This window comes from Monodelphis domestica, chromosome 1 (assembly GCF_027887165.1).
Source record: "Monodelphis domestica isolate mMonDom1 chromosome 1, mMonDom1.pri, whole genome shotgun sequence".
NCBI lineage: Eukaryota > Metazoa > Chordata > Mammalia > Didelphimorphia > Didelphidae > Monodelphis > Monodelphis domestica.
The window spans coordinates 339,078,560-339,092,364 of NC_077227.1; the positions used below are offsets into that span (position 1 = coordinate 339,078,560).

At 38.0% G+C, this 13,805-nt stretch overlaps 2 long non-coding RNA genes across 2 annotated transcripts; one reads left to right on the forward strand and one right to left on the reverse strand.

Moving 5' to 3' along the window:
• The first annotated feature begins 6,105 nt into the window (after positions 1-6,105).
• LOC103103066 (uncharacterized) lies at positions 6,106-6,626 on the forward strand. Its single transcript, XR_008911078.1, has 2 exons — positions 6,106-6,395; positions 6,486-6,626. It is a non-coding gene; the product is annotated as an uncharacterized LOC103103066 (long non-coding RNA).
• Positions 6,356-8,058, reverse strand: LOC103102880 (uncharacterized). Its single transcript, XR_457711.3, has 3 exons — positions 7,928-8,058; positions 7,296-7,371; positions 6,356-6,845 (listed from the first exon to the last, which is right to left on the reverse strand). It is a non-coding gene; the product is annotated as an uncharacterized LOC103102880 (long non-coding RNA).
• Positions 8,059-13,805: the final 5,747 nt, after the last annotated feature.

Here is a 13,805-nt window from a genome sequence, read left to right on the forward strand (position 1 = left end):
TTTAATGACAACATGCCCAAGTTATATGCAGGACATAGAACATGCATGGCTCAAGAAAACATGCATTTGGGGCAGTTATGTGACTTGATGGATTGAGAACCAGGCCCAGAGACAGGAAGTCCTGAGTTAAAATCTGGCCTCAGATACTTCCTAGTTGTGTGACCCTAGGTAAGTCACTTAACCCCAATTATCTAGCCCTGACCACTGTTCTGCTTTAGTATTGACTCTAAGACAGAAGTTAAGGGTTAAAAAAATGTGAGACCACATATATCCACAGTATGCAGCATAAAATAATAAACAACAAAACAAAGCATGACCAATTAAGAAGGCAAAGCTACTTAGCCACAACTGTTTTTTGTCTTTCATTTTTGTAGACCAAGGGGATGTCTTGACTTGCTCCTGAATTGGATTTAAGTGAGGATGAGTCACACAGTTATCAGCCTCACTGTCTTTCAGAGGTATCAAAGTCCAGTGGTGAGACAAAAGTCAGGATGATTGGTGATGACCCAGGATGCAGTGGATGATAATGGCTTCTTCAATGTCTAATCAAGCTTTAGGTACTCCATAGAGCCTCCTGATTCAGCCACCCATGTGGCTATTAGAACAAATTGTTCTCATAAGCCCATTCCATTGGAGGATGTTTTTGCATGCTTGGTGTAGATATCCTCCCTCCAATTTACTGAAGGGTTTGAGGTCTATTTGTTATTCTTAGCTTGGTTTAGTCTGTCTACCCAGAGAGTTCTACCTGAGTGTGGTTGCTAGAGTTTCTTGGAGCCACAGGTAAGACTTGGGTGAAAGATATACAACAAAGGTGCATAAGCAATCCTGAAAGGGACTTGACAATTCTTCATACCAGAGATGCTAGTCCTCCATGGAACACTTCCTACACCTCAACCACAGTGATAACACTATCAAGTAGATGCATATTTTTAAAAACACAGCTTAAATATGAACACAAACATATATGCAAAACAATGAATAGACATTGAACATAACACAAAACACAGTCAAAAGAGCACAATGACCACAATAAACAAATATAGTCAACCATGTAGTAATGAATATGTGCAACAATAAATATGCAATTACCTGCAGGGCAAACTTCCCATGGCCAATCTTTAGTATTTTGCTTGGATATGTGGGTAACTATTTTCTTTCTCTCTGTCTCTCTCTGTCTCTCTCTCTCTGTCTCTGTCTCTCTGTGTCTGTCTCTCTCTGTGTCTCTCTCTGTGTCTCTCTTTGTGTCTCTCTGTCTCTCTGTCTCTCTGTCTCTCTGTCTCTCTGTCTCTCTTTCTCTCTTTCTCTCTTTCTCTCTTTCTTTCTTTCTTTCTTTCTTTCTTTCTTTCTTTCTTTCTTTCTTTCTTTCTTTCTTTCTTTCTTTCTTTCTTTCTTTCTTTCTTTCTTTCTTTCTTTCTTTCTTTCTTCCTTCCTTCTTTCTTTCTTTCTTTCTTTCTTTCTTTCTTTCTTTCTTTCTTTCTTTCTTTCTTTCTTTCTTTCTTTCTTTCTTTCTTTCTTTCTTTCTTTCTTTCTTTCTTTCTTTCTTTCTCTCTTTCTCTCTTTCTCTCTTTCTTTCTTTCTTTCTTTCTTTCTTTCTTTCTTTCTTTCTTTCTTTCTTTCTTTCTTTCTTTCTTTCTTTCTTTCTTTCTTTCTTTCTTTCTTTCTTTCTTTCTTTCTTTCTTTCTTTCTTTCTTTCTTTCTTTCTTTCTTTCTTCTTTCCTTCCTTCCTTCCTTCCTTCCTTCCTTCCTTCCTTCCTTCCTTCCTTCCTTCCTTCCTTCCTTCCTTCCTTCCTTCCTTCCTTCCTTCCTTCCTTCCTTCCTTCCTTCCTTCCTTCCTTCCTTCCTTTCTTTCCCCTAGTAGTGAGAGTGGACCCCAGTAAAATCAAAGCCATGGTCTGACCAGAATCAGTCACATAGCACTTCTCACATGAGGCCCCCCCAAGCCCTTCCCTTTCAACCCCTCCTCTGCTGTACTTGGTAATAACTGACTGTTCTTGACAAACCCACTGAAGCAAATATTTCCCAGAGAATCTGGGCTAGATGGTTACATATTTTACCTGTGATTTATTATCCTATAGAAAACTCTGTCTAAGCTTTGGTGAGATAAACGAAGTTATTTTACTAAGATTGTAAATCATTTCTAACCATTGTCCATGGTTACCAAGGTTACCTAATCCCTTAGGCTATGTTATTTTCTCTATAAAATACTAGCTGTGATCAATAAACCTGGTCTCTGATTACTCTGATTACTACCAGTGGCCCTCCTGACATGTGTCATCCTTCTCACCATGTCTCATTCTCCTCACCCCTTCGGGACCCCCGAATGTTTGTCAGGGCTCTTTAGGCCGCCCTGACAAATGGCACCTGACCATGGGGCACCCCTGGAGGCACACTGAGGGATTGCAGATAAGGAAAACTTTTCCCCCAAGTGATAGGGGCATTATTCCATAGAGCAGGAAAGGCATACCAGGTGAGTTGGACCTCCTCTGTGGTGGTAGGGGAATTAAGTAATAGTATAGGGAGGAATATCTGGAGTAAAATAGGGGGCAAACCAGCATGTGTCTGTATATGTATGTTTCGAAAGAGAGAGAATTGCTTTTGCAAGTAATTTCTTTTGCCCACAAGTACCCCCCCCCAAAGATTCCATTTAGTAATAACCACAGACCATTTTAAAAAGTCTTAACAATTTTCAAAAACCAGCAAGTCCTGCACTTAGTTAAATCAAGCTTTTTCTAAAGCTCAGCTACATAGGATAGATATTTCTCTTCCCATTGCCCTTTTGATCTTACCAGCAGTGTGTACTTCCACTGCAGTATTTTATCAAACAAACAATTTCTCCAGCAATGTGGAATGCATGGAAATTATTCAGGCAAGTATTAAAGCCACTTCCTGGTAATAAGCAGGAACCTGTATCCTTATTAGTCAATTTGCCACGAATTTACCTTTCTTTTCTTGACCCACTTCTTCCCCTTTCCACTGCTGTCTCTCCACTACCACATCAAAAAACCTCTCAGTTTCTCAGAAGAAAATTGTGTATGTTGATTAGGAAGTAAACTTAGGAAGCTTTCAGAGTCTGTTGGAGCATGAAAAGTAATTTAGAATTGAGATTTGTCAAATATCAGCCCTAACTTTTTACAAAAAGTTAACCCCTTTTCTGACTAACTCTTGAAATATAAAAAGCGTGTTCAAATTAATCTTTCTCGCTGCTGCCCCAATTACTCAGGGAGCAAGAATTAGATAACTACATTGACAATTCTAATTTTCTTATCATCCAAGCATTCTTTTTATTTTCTCTTCCTTCATTATTAATGCGCCTTCTTTCCCCCAACAGATTTCTTTAGTTGTATAGCTATGATTTGTAACAATTCGTCTTTATGCCAGGGTGAAAAGAAGAGCCTAGTAATTAGTTGCCATAATTTTATGTTCTATGTTGTCAGAGTGTATGAAATAGCTGGAATATGTCTCTGCTGTCTAGGTTGTCTGTGTTATCCATCTATGTTCTAGCTTTTGTCTGTTCTGGGAGGTTTTAATTTTTGGGAAATTCCCTCTCTCTCCCTTTTCCATTCATTCCAGAAGAATGGAGGAGACAGACAGAGAATATCTCTGCTCCTACACCTGAACTGGTCGATCCCTTCTCCAAGGGAAACTTCATTCTTGCCAAGAAAGGTGGGGCCAGAGGCCACTTCTCCTTAGAGAAAGTGGGTACTGGGATAGACGTGTATCTATCTTCTTCCTTAAATATTGTTATCCAAGGGGACATGATCAGGTTCCTTCTAACTTCTGATCCCTTTATCATTATTATTAGGGGATGGGAGACTGCAAATTCTATATCCGAGGCTTGACCCTTGACCACAATGAACATACATTATCGATTAGCAAAGAAAACATTTATCCAAATGCTTGCAAAGTCAAAATCAGAGAAAGTCTATATAAGAAAATATATACCAGACAATACATAGTAAAGGGGTTCTCCTATTGAGAGGAAGGTTACTCAGTTCAACCAAGAGAAATTGTCCTTGATCTCACACAAAGGGAAACTCTCTGCAGTCTCTAGAGTAGGAAACTGGGGATAGAGTTATGATGGAGACTGCAAACTCTTCTCATATGATGGAGACTGCAAACTCTTCTCATGACTTCTTATAGTCTTTTCCTTCAGCAACCAAAAGTGGAATTGACCTCTGCCATCTTCCCTCTGGAAGCTGGAAGTCAGGAGTACCAGAAACAACTCACAGTTTTGCTGCTGAAGAGTCCCGAACAAGTCTTGCAGCTTAAATAGTCTCAAAAAGGACGGGAAGTGACTTGGAAGCTCTCTTGATTTTCTCCAACTTTGTCTACTCAGGTCAGGGCATTCATCTCCACCAATAAGGAGAGAGCCCTATTCCAATGGACCTTGAGATGGAGGTTACAACTATATAAATGTTAGCTATTATTGTCCTGTAAAATGCTATCTCTGTCATTAGTAAAGAAGAGAGCGACAGCAATCTAGTAACAAATTCTCTCAAGTCTTTTACTTTAGAAGGATTTGCTTTTTATTCAGGGATGATTTTCTATATCTCCTTAATATATTTGTGATGGGCCTTTGACAGTCAACTACAGCAATGAGAGTGGAACTGATAGCTGTTGAGTAGTCTTTTCTTCTGCCTCACCCCTTGATTTAGCTTATTACACACCTGGTAGCTTTAAGAATACAAAGCTTAGTCTGATGAAGAAAAGATTGATAGAAGAATGTGGCTAAAGTCCCACTATATGAGGTGAAACTCCAGGTTAATTGCCTGACAGATTGCTGGATTTTTGTTTTAGTGATCAGAGAATGCCAAGCTTATATGATTGGTTGCCATGAGATTGACATAACTGCTTATAGGACCCTCTCCTAGAAGGATTCTCATGTCCCTATAAATTTTGAGTTGGAGAGGAATAATTTTTAGGTCTTTTAAAAATGTTTAAATTGTACCTTTTAAAAAAATTTACTTTCTGGGGGCAGCTGGGTAGCTCAGTGGATTGAGAACCAGGCTGCGAGATGGGAGATCCTAGGTTCAAATCTGGCCTCTGACACTTCCCAGCTGTGTGACCCTGGGCAAGTCACTTAACCCCCATTGCTTAATCCTTACCACTCTTCTGCCTTGGAACCAATGCACAGTTAAAAAAAAAACAACCCAACATCTTACTTTCTGTCTTAGAATCAATACTGTGTGTTGGTTCCAAGGTAGAAAATTGGTAAGGGCTAGGCAATGAATGTTAAGTGAATTGTCCAGAATCACACAGCTGGGAAGTATCTGGGGTCAGATTTGAACCTAGGACCTCCTGTCTCTAGATCTGGCTCTAAATCCACTGAGCCACCTTGCTGTCCCCAAAATATATTCTTTTAAAATGTGTTATTTTAACTTCTAATTACTAAAATAATATTTAATCAGATTTTATGGTGTATTGCTGTTGTTGAGTCATTTTCAGTTGTGTTCAACTCTTCATCACCCCATTTGGTGCTTTCTTGGCAAAAGATATTGGAGTGGTTTGCTATTCCTTCTCTGGCTCATTTTCAATATGAAGAAATTGGGTCAAACAGGATTAAGTGACTTGCCCAGGGTCACATATATAGTAAGTATCTGAGGCCAGATTTGAAACTCAAGAAGAGTTTTCCTGACTACAGACCTAGCACTCTATCCATTGTGCCACCTAGTTGCCCATTTTATGGTTCTTTAGTGCCTGTATCTTTAAAACCTCAAATTTGAGTTCTTGAGTCTTATGTCTAGAACACAGGAGAAGAAGGACTCAGCTGACTCTCTTGTATGTGTGTAAGGTGCTGACCAACAGCCCTTACAAGAAAGGAAAGATAGAAGATTGACCCTTGGGGGAAGGGCTGAAGCCGAGGGGATGGATAAGAATGGAAGCAGACACCAAGGCAATATTAACAATGAGTGAGCTGCACAGATCAAGCCCCAGCTACCTAACTTCACAAGGACATGAGGCAGTTAGATAACTTTAAATCAACAACATGGGAGTCAGAAATGAGTATAGAGATCAGCTGAGAGAAAAGCCACTGATCGCTTAGAGCCAGTGCTCTAAGCACGGGATCACTCTGGCTTGAGGATAGGAGATTAAGAAGGAAAGGGCTTTCACAGAGATAAAGGAAATTCCATGAGAAAGCTGTTCTTGGCCAGAGGCCAAGCTCCAGAAAGGAGAGGGACAGGTGAAAGAGTTAAAAAAGGGCTGGCTTGCTGTGAGCTGCTTGTATTTATTGACATTGTGATGCAAAGGTATGTAATACATATTAATGAAGACACAGTGGATTGCCATTGGTTCAGGTGTACATTACAACAAGGCAGAGGTGTGGATTGTCTCAGCCAGGTGAGGACAAAGAAACCTGAGTTTGTGCCTAAACCTTAGGAATGTTGGGATCAAAGGTCAGTGCCTTTCTTGCCTTGTGCAGGACTGAGTATGCGCTCTCCTAAGACAATTTTTACAGATTAATTATCTTCCTTGTGCATACATAGGTGTGGACTGTAACAATGTGAATTTTATCACAGGAAATGGATGCTTCCCCAGGCAGAAACAAAAGTTTCTCTTAAAGAAAACCTTCATAAAATCTAGAAGACTATGCAGCAGCTCTGAATAAAGCGGTAATAGACAAGTTAGTTTGGTCTTTTCCATTAGAATGCTTGTAAAGTCTCACTGATGTAATCCACTTATCAAAGCCCACATGTGTACATTTCTCTTCATTGGTAGAGATTGGTACTTAATTCCCTAAGCCTGCATGAGATGCAGAGTTGGCAGAATGTTGAGAGAAGTGTCTTTTGGCCTCTAGCTTCCAGAAAGAAGACACATAGCTCTAGATTCTCTTTAGGGAGAAGTTCCTGAAGGAAAAGAAAGACTATGGTAAGAACCTAACATGAAGAGAAACCATTATTTCCATTATGTTCCTATCCCTACTTTACCAAACTTGTGACTTTGGATACTTTGGATATTTTCCCCTTGAGTAGGATTGGGAGCTTTGTCTCTCTTGGTTGATCTGAGCTATCTCACTCCTAGGGCTCCCAGATTATTCATGTAATGTATTTTCTGGTAATTTCAAATCTGTTTAACTTTAGTATTAGTAGATGGAGTAAAAGAGGCAAATGGGCTTATTTGCTACATGTGCTCATGTTCATTCTGGAATTGGTATTGGTAGAAAGAGGGATAAGCCTTGGATATATAGCTTGGGGCATTCCTTCCCTGTTAAGAGACATTAGTCAGAAGCTCAGCTTTAACCTAATGCAGATCTCCTTAAACTAACAATATTTAGTAGGGTAAGACAGATATTCCACCTGTTTAAGGAGAGCAGAAGGGCCAGCCTTGTGGTTCCAGCTTCTTATTTTCCCTCTTGATGGGAATCAAGTTTCCCTTGGAAAAAGGTAGGTGGAAGAGACTCTTGAGATTCCTATTCATGCCTCCCTGTGAGCCCTGTCTAGTCAGACCCCATAACCTACATAGGCAACACACACACACACACACACACACACACACACACACACACACACACACACACACCCTCTATACTTGTGAACTTGTCGTCAATGTTTTAGAAGACAAATTCAAAGGAGAAATGTTATATCTATAGCATAGGAGTGTATTCCTAATATTGTGGAAATTAAAATTACTCTGTCATTGCCAGTTCTAAGATTGTAGCCACAACAGGAATCTGTCAGCAAGAGGAAAAGTGTCATTGAAATATGACACAAAAGAATGTTAATATCTTCAAATTTATGATTCCTCAGACTGCAAAGATTCTGTAAAAGATTATGATTCCTCAGACTGTTGCTATAAATATTTTGGCATATAATGGGAACTTTCTTCTTATCAATGACCTCTTTGGGGTATATAGCTAGCAGAAGAACCTCTGGGTCAAAAGTCATAGATATTTGAAGCTACTTTCTTTGAATAGTTCTAAAGTGCTTACCAGAAGGATTATGCTAATACATAATTCCAACAATCCAATAGTGTGCCCATCTTTTCATTTCACCTCCAACAATGATTCTTCCCATCTTTCTAAGACCAACCTTTCTAGCTGTTTAAATCATCTCCACTACACTTATGCACATTGCATTATGACAAATATAAACAAAGTATGGGAATAAGATTTAGGCTTAATTATATACCATCTATGCTTGAATATGAGAGAGAGATTGATTCTTAGGGAGGGAAAGAAATAAAGATGTTTGTAGCTTGTGAAATATGAAGGACATATTTCTTTTCCTCCCATCTTCTATTCTTTTATTTTTTGCAATTATGTGTAGAAATGATTTTTAAACAATTGCTTTCTGTCCATTTGCAAAACAATAATCTGTTAAATATTAAACATATTTTAATGTAGTAAGAATTTTTGATTACTCAAGATTTCTATAAACTTTAACTCAAATCTTGTGGCATAGAATCATTTTGGAGGGCATGAGGCATTAGATTAGTTAGTATGGGCAGCTCTCTCTCCAAACTAGAAATGACTTGGATACAAGTTTACATTAAATTAAATAAAATTATTTTTGGTAGATGAGCCTAAATCACAGAGAACATTATCAATATTAGCATTTTTTTAAAACGTTTAATGATTTTGCTTTCCTTGGATACCAAGGCTTAATGGAAAGCTAGCCCCAGGTCTATCTCTTTTAGAAAATCTTCCATGGCCAACTGAATAGTGGCAAGGGACCTTTTAAGTCCTTATAGGAAGTTTTTTGTTTTTTAAATAGGAAAAGCTGCCCCAGATTTTCTGATTTCTGTTTGGACTCACAAAGTCTAGACCATTTGAGAGAACAACCAAGTCTGGCAGATATGGTCAGAGGTATCATTGCATATCTGTTCATGTCTGGGCTATGACCACTTCATTTTGTGTGTTGTATAAAGTAAGCTTTATATTACAACAGTATATGCCCTTCCTTTAGCAACTTTAAATCACCTCCTGGTCTAAGACTAAGTCAGTTACAGGTAGCACCAGAATGCTGGTGATTCTGTAAGTCTTTTTAGTAAGGGAGCTAGTGAGGAGCCAGGTGACAAGTTTTTCTTCTTTTTAGTATTGGGAAGGAGATCATCCATGATTAGTGGGCCAGTGTCTGGGAATTCCATGGTTCCCCATATCTAGAGGCTCTCAACTAGCTAAAAGAGATGTCTGATAGTTTTTGTGGTTTTTTTTTTCTGTTTATTTTGGTGTCTATCAATCTATTTTTTGTTAAGGGGCATAAAGATCTATAGGAGTGAATATGAGATCCTTTTCTGTAAATGAGTGTGTGATCATGAGGTCACAAAAATAATCCTCTTCCCCAATCTTCAGAAGAGCTTAACCTCTTCCTCAAGAGATCCTGCTGGTCATTTTGGATGACCAAAATGGGTTAGTGGATCTTCCTGTGTGAGAGTGGCTGACCTTAATGCCAATAGATTCTTCATAATGGAAAGTGAGCCTAGCGATACCTTTGTGCTCAGAAAAAAAGACCAGGTTCCATTCTATAGCAGTGCTACTGGAATCAGGCTCCTGTGAGTCAATGAGTTTGGAGAACAGATCCTCCACTATGTAGGTAAGTCATCACTGAGGATCTGACTTGGGAAAAGTCAGAAGAATCTCAGACTGATAAATTAAGCATTTAAAAATGTCTGTCAAGTGACAGATTAAGTGGGTGCTTTCTCACTGTGTTAACCTGGAAAAGACATAATTCACATTGCCTAATCCTTACCACTCTTCTGCCTTAGAGCCAATATATAGTATTGATTCTAAGATGGATGATAAGGGTTTAAAAAAAATAAAAATGGCTGTCCCTGGAAAAGCTGCCATTTTTATCTCACCTTATTTGGTGATTAAGAATTCTTTTACAGATTTTTTTTTCCTTAACTCTTCTTTCCAGATTGGAAAAAAAAGAGGTTTTGAATTGATCCAATCATTCTGGAGGGCAATTTGGAACTATGCCCAAAGGGCGCTAAAAGACTGTCTGCCCTTTGATCCAGCCATAGCACTACTGGGTTTATATCCCAAAGAGATAATAAGGAAAAAGACTTATACAAGAATATTCATAGCTGCACTCTCTGTGGTGGCAAAAAATTGGAAAAGGAGGGAATGCCCTTCGACTGGGGAATGGCTAAACAAATTGTGGTATCTGTTGGTGATGGAATGCTATTGTACTCAAAGGAATAATCAACTGGAAGAATTACATGTGAACTGGGATGACCTCCAGGAATTGATGCAGAGTGAAAAGGAACAGAACCAGGAGAACATTATACACAAAGACATACTGTGGCACAATCAAATGTAGTGGACTTCTCCATTAGTGGCAATGCAATGATACAGGACAATTCTAAGGGACTTATGAGAAAGAACACTATCCACGTCCAGATAAAGAACTGTGGGAGAAGAAACAGAGAAGAAAAACACCTGCTTGATCACATGAGTGGATGGGGATATGATTGTGGATGTAGACTCTAAACAATCACCCTAGTACAAATATCAATAATATGGAAATAGGTCTTGATCAATAACACATGTAAAACCCAGTGGAATTGCTTGTTGGCTGCGGGAGGGGGTGGGAAGAGGGGAGAGAAAGAACATGAATCATGTAACCATGGAAAATTTTTCTTAATTAATCAATTAAATAAAATTAAAAACAAAAACAAAAACCCAGATGTCTTGGCATGGAAAAAAGAGGTTTTGTCTGAAAAATATAAAATAATTTAGGAAAAGGCAAAATTTCATTTTTCATGTTTGTTTACTCTTATTATGAGTGGGTTTCTGAATGATTTGGCAAAATTGAATTGCTTAATTATGTTAGAAGCAAAGTTACCTAAAAAGAATTAAGATAGACCATGTCTTGACAAATTTTTACTGAAGACCAAAACTGGAAATGTTTCTTCAAGGCAAAATAGGAAACTCTATAAAACTCCACATTTCAGCTCTAATCAGTTAAAAGCAAAGTTTCACAATGAATTTGAGATGCATAAGAAAACTATGCTAATTTGCAAAATAGATTCAATGATGAAAAGGAAATGAAATCTGAGCACAATTTGAAAAGTGATTTGAAAGCAGAAGTAAAAGGTTAAGAAATTAATAGTATTATAAAGTGAAATATTGAAATTGAAAAAATTTAACTCTTCAGTAATATTTTTACCAATTATATGCAAAACAGTTTTAAGCATTCCTTTTCTAATATTTTGAATTCCAAATTCTCTCCATTTTTCTCCTCCTTCCTTTCCCCTCTTCCTGAGACAGTGAGTAATTTGATATAGGTTATATATGTGCTATCATACAAAACCCATTTCTTTATTTGTCATGTTGTGGAAAAAAAGACAAAAAAAACCCACAAAGAAGATGAAGTGAAAAATGGTATCCTTCAATCTGCATTTTGTCTCTATTAGCTTTCTCTGGAGGTGGCTCATTTTATTGCTGAAAATGGCTGTCATTCATGGTTGATTATCAAAAAAATATTGCTCTTATTGTGTACAATGTTCTTCTGGTTCTGCTCAACTTCACTTTGTTCATATAAGTCCTGAGAGCATCCTGCTCATTATTTCTTATGGCACAGTTGTATTCCATTACAAGCACATTCACAACTCGTTCAACCATTTCCCATTGTTAAACATCCTGTCAATTTCCAATTCTTTGCCACCACAAAAAGAGCTGCTATGACTATTTTGCACAATTGGTCTTTTTCCCCTTAAAAAGAAGTTCTTTGGGGTACAGACCTAGTGGTGGTATTACTGGATCAGAGAATATACACAGTTTTTAGTCCTTTGGGTATAGCTCCAAATTGCTCTCCAGAATGATGCAATCAGTTCACAATTCTACCAAAAGTGCAATAGTGTCCTGTTTTTTTCCCCCTATATCTCTTCCTAAATTTATCATTTTCTCTTAAGACTTGTAAGGCTCAGTTTGGGTTAATTAGTTTCAAAAAGAGAGAAAATTAAAAAGGAAATTAGAATAATTTATAAGAGAATGTAGACCTGAAGCCAATAAGAAATGTATAAGGCGTTTTTAAAAATAGAAACCACTAAATAAAACACACAAACCAACTCTGCATATAGTGGTATTAAGTTGTCTGGGGTCCAGGGAAGTGGTTTCAGTTTCTGTTTTCTCAATAGCAGGTAAATAGAATGAATGATTTTTAACTTAAACAGAGGCCCTACAGTCTTCATTTTCTTTGCCAGCTATCAGGATCTCCTTCAGTGACCAAAAGAAAAGCCTAAGATGTAGAAAGATCCAGGAAGTTTAGGCCTCACTAAAATAAGAGTTTAACCAAAATGCCATGCTATGTGACACTAAGCAAGTCACTTAATCCTGTTTGCCTCAATTTCCTTGTCTGTAACACGAATTGGAGAAGGAAAAGGCAAACGATTCCAGGATCCTTGCCAAGAAAACCCCAAATGGAGTCATGAAGAATTGGATCACAACTGAAATGACTGAACAGAGAGCTGGGAAACTCCATTTGGAAGAATGCTTATTTCTTCCTCAGGAACGTGGAATTAGTTTTTCCTAATGATCTTCAAGTTTGATTCCACAGGTTCTGGGATTCTTGTGGGTGTGGAAAAGTATTTGGAATCATGGAGCAAGTTTTAAAATTGGGCAGTTAAAAATTTGGTCTCAAATGAGATATTAATTGGGGATAATTATTATTCACAACGTAGTTAATCTATGGTGTCACATCTTTGACTTTATGAGAGCAAAAGGGATAATAAAATAATAAAATCCATATTGGGTTTTGAATATAACTAACATAGAATGCTAAGACTGGTAAATGAATGGAATGGATTTTCTTTATAGCTCTTTTGGGGATGCATTTAATGGGATGGTAAATAACAACTACTACTGTCACAACATCAATAAAAATAGTTAGCATTTATATAGTGCTTTAAGGTTTTTGAGGATACTAAAAAGACTATACTGCTGTACCTATGTTATCTTATTTGATCCTCGCAACAACCCTGGGAAGTAGGTACTATTTTTATCTCCATTTTACAACTCAAACTGAGAGAGGATTTGCCTGACAATGAGTTTTGAGTTCACATTTTAAGACAATGAGAGTGGTTTATGTTGGAACTACTTATAGTGCTTTGCACTGTGATTTTTGAAAATCATTTATAGAAGTGCTTTTGATTTAGAATGATACTACGATTCATTTGTAACATTAGGTTAGCAGCTCCTGGATCAGAATGCCATGCTTGATTTAGGAATTTGGGCTCTTACTGTAAATGAAAATATTTTGGGCAAAGCAAAATGGATCTGCAAAGCAAAGGAGTTCAGAACTTTTGGAACACAAATCAGCGGAGGAGGAGAGACTTCCAATGGAACCTTGAAGGAAGCAGTTAGGAGGCTCCAGCTGTCTGAGACTTCATTCTTCTTAGCTGTTTCTGCCTGAAGGTGGAAGACAGAGCCCTTCATCTCCTCTCTGGCCATTGCCTTCTACCTATACTGTGAGCCGAAAAGAGATTCGATTATGCCCAGAAGAGACTTGTCAGCAGTACTGTTAATATCTACCCTTAGGGGAAGATAATTTTGTTTTCTGAATTGACTTTATTTAAAAATCTTCAATCAACAAGATAACTTAGAAAATAGGGAGACCCTAATTACCCTCTTTCCCCCAACCTCTTCTTACCCCTTCTCCCCAAAGAATAAAAGATCCTTTAGTTAAAGTACTAGTTGTGGGATTTGGCTATTCGTGGGAAAATCTTCAACTTACCATCTGTGAGAAGATCTTCATCCCGACAGTGGGGAAAAGAAACAGGAAGTAGTGTAGGGGAGGGGCTCAAGATTCAGTCTCTTTCTTTGGCTTACTTCCTGGTGCAACTCCTCTAAAATTCTTCCCCCAGCA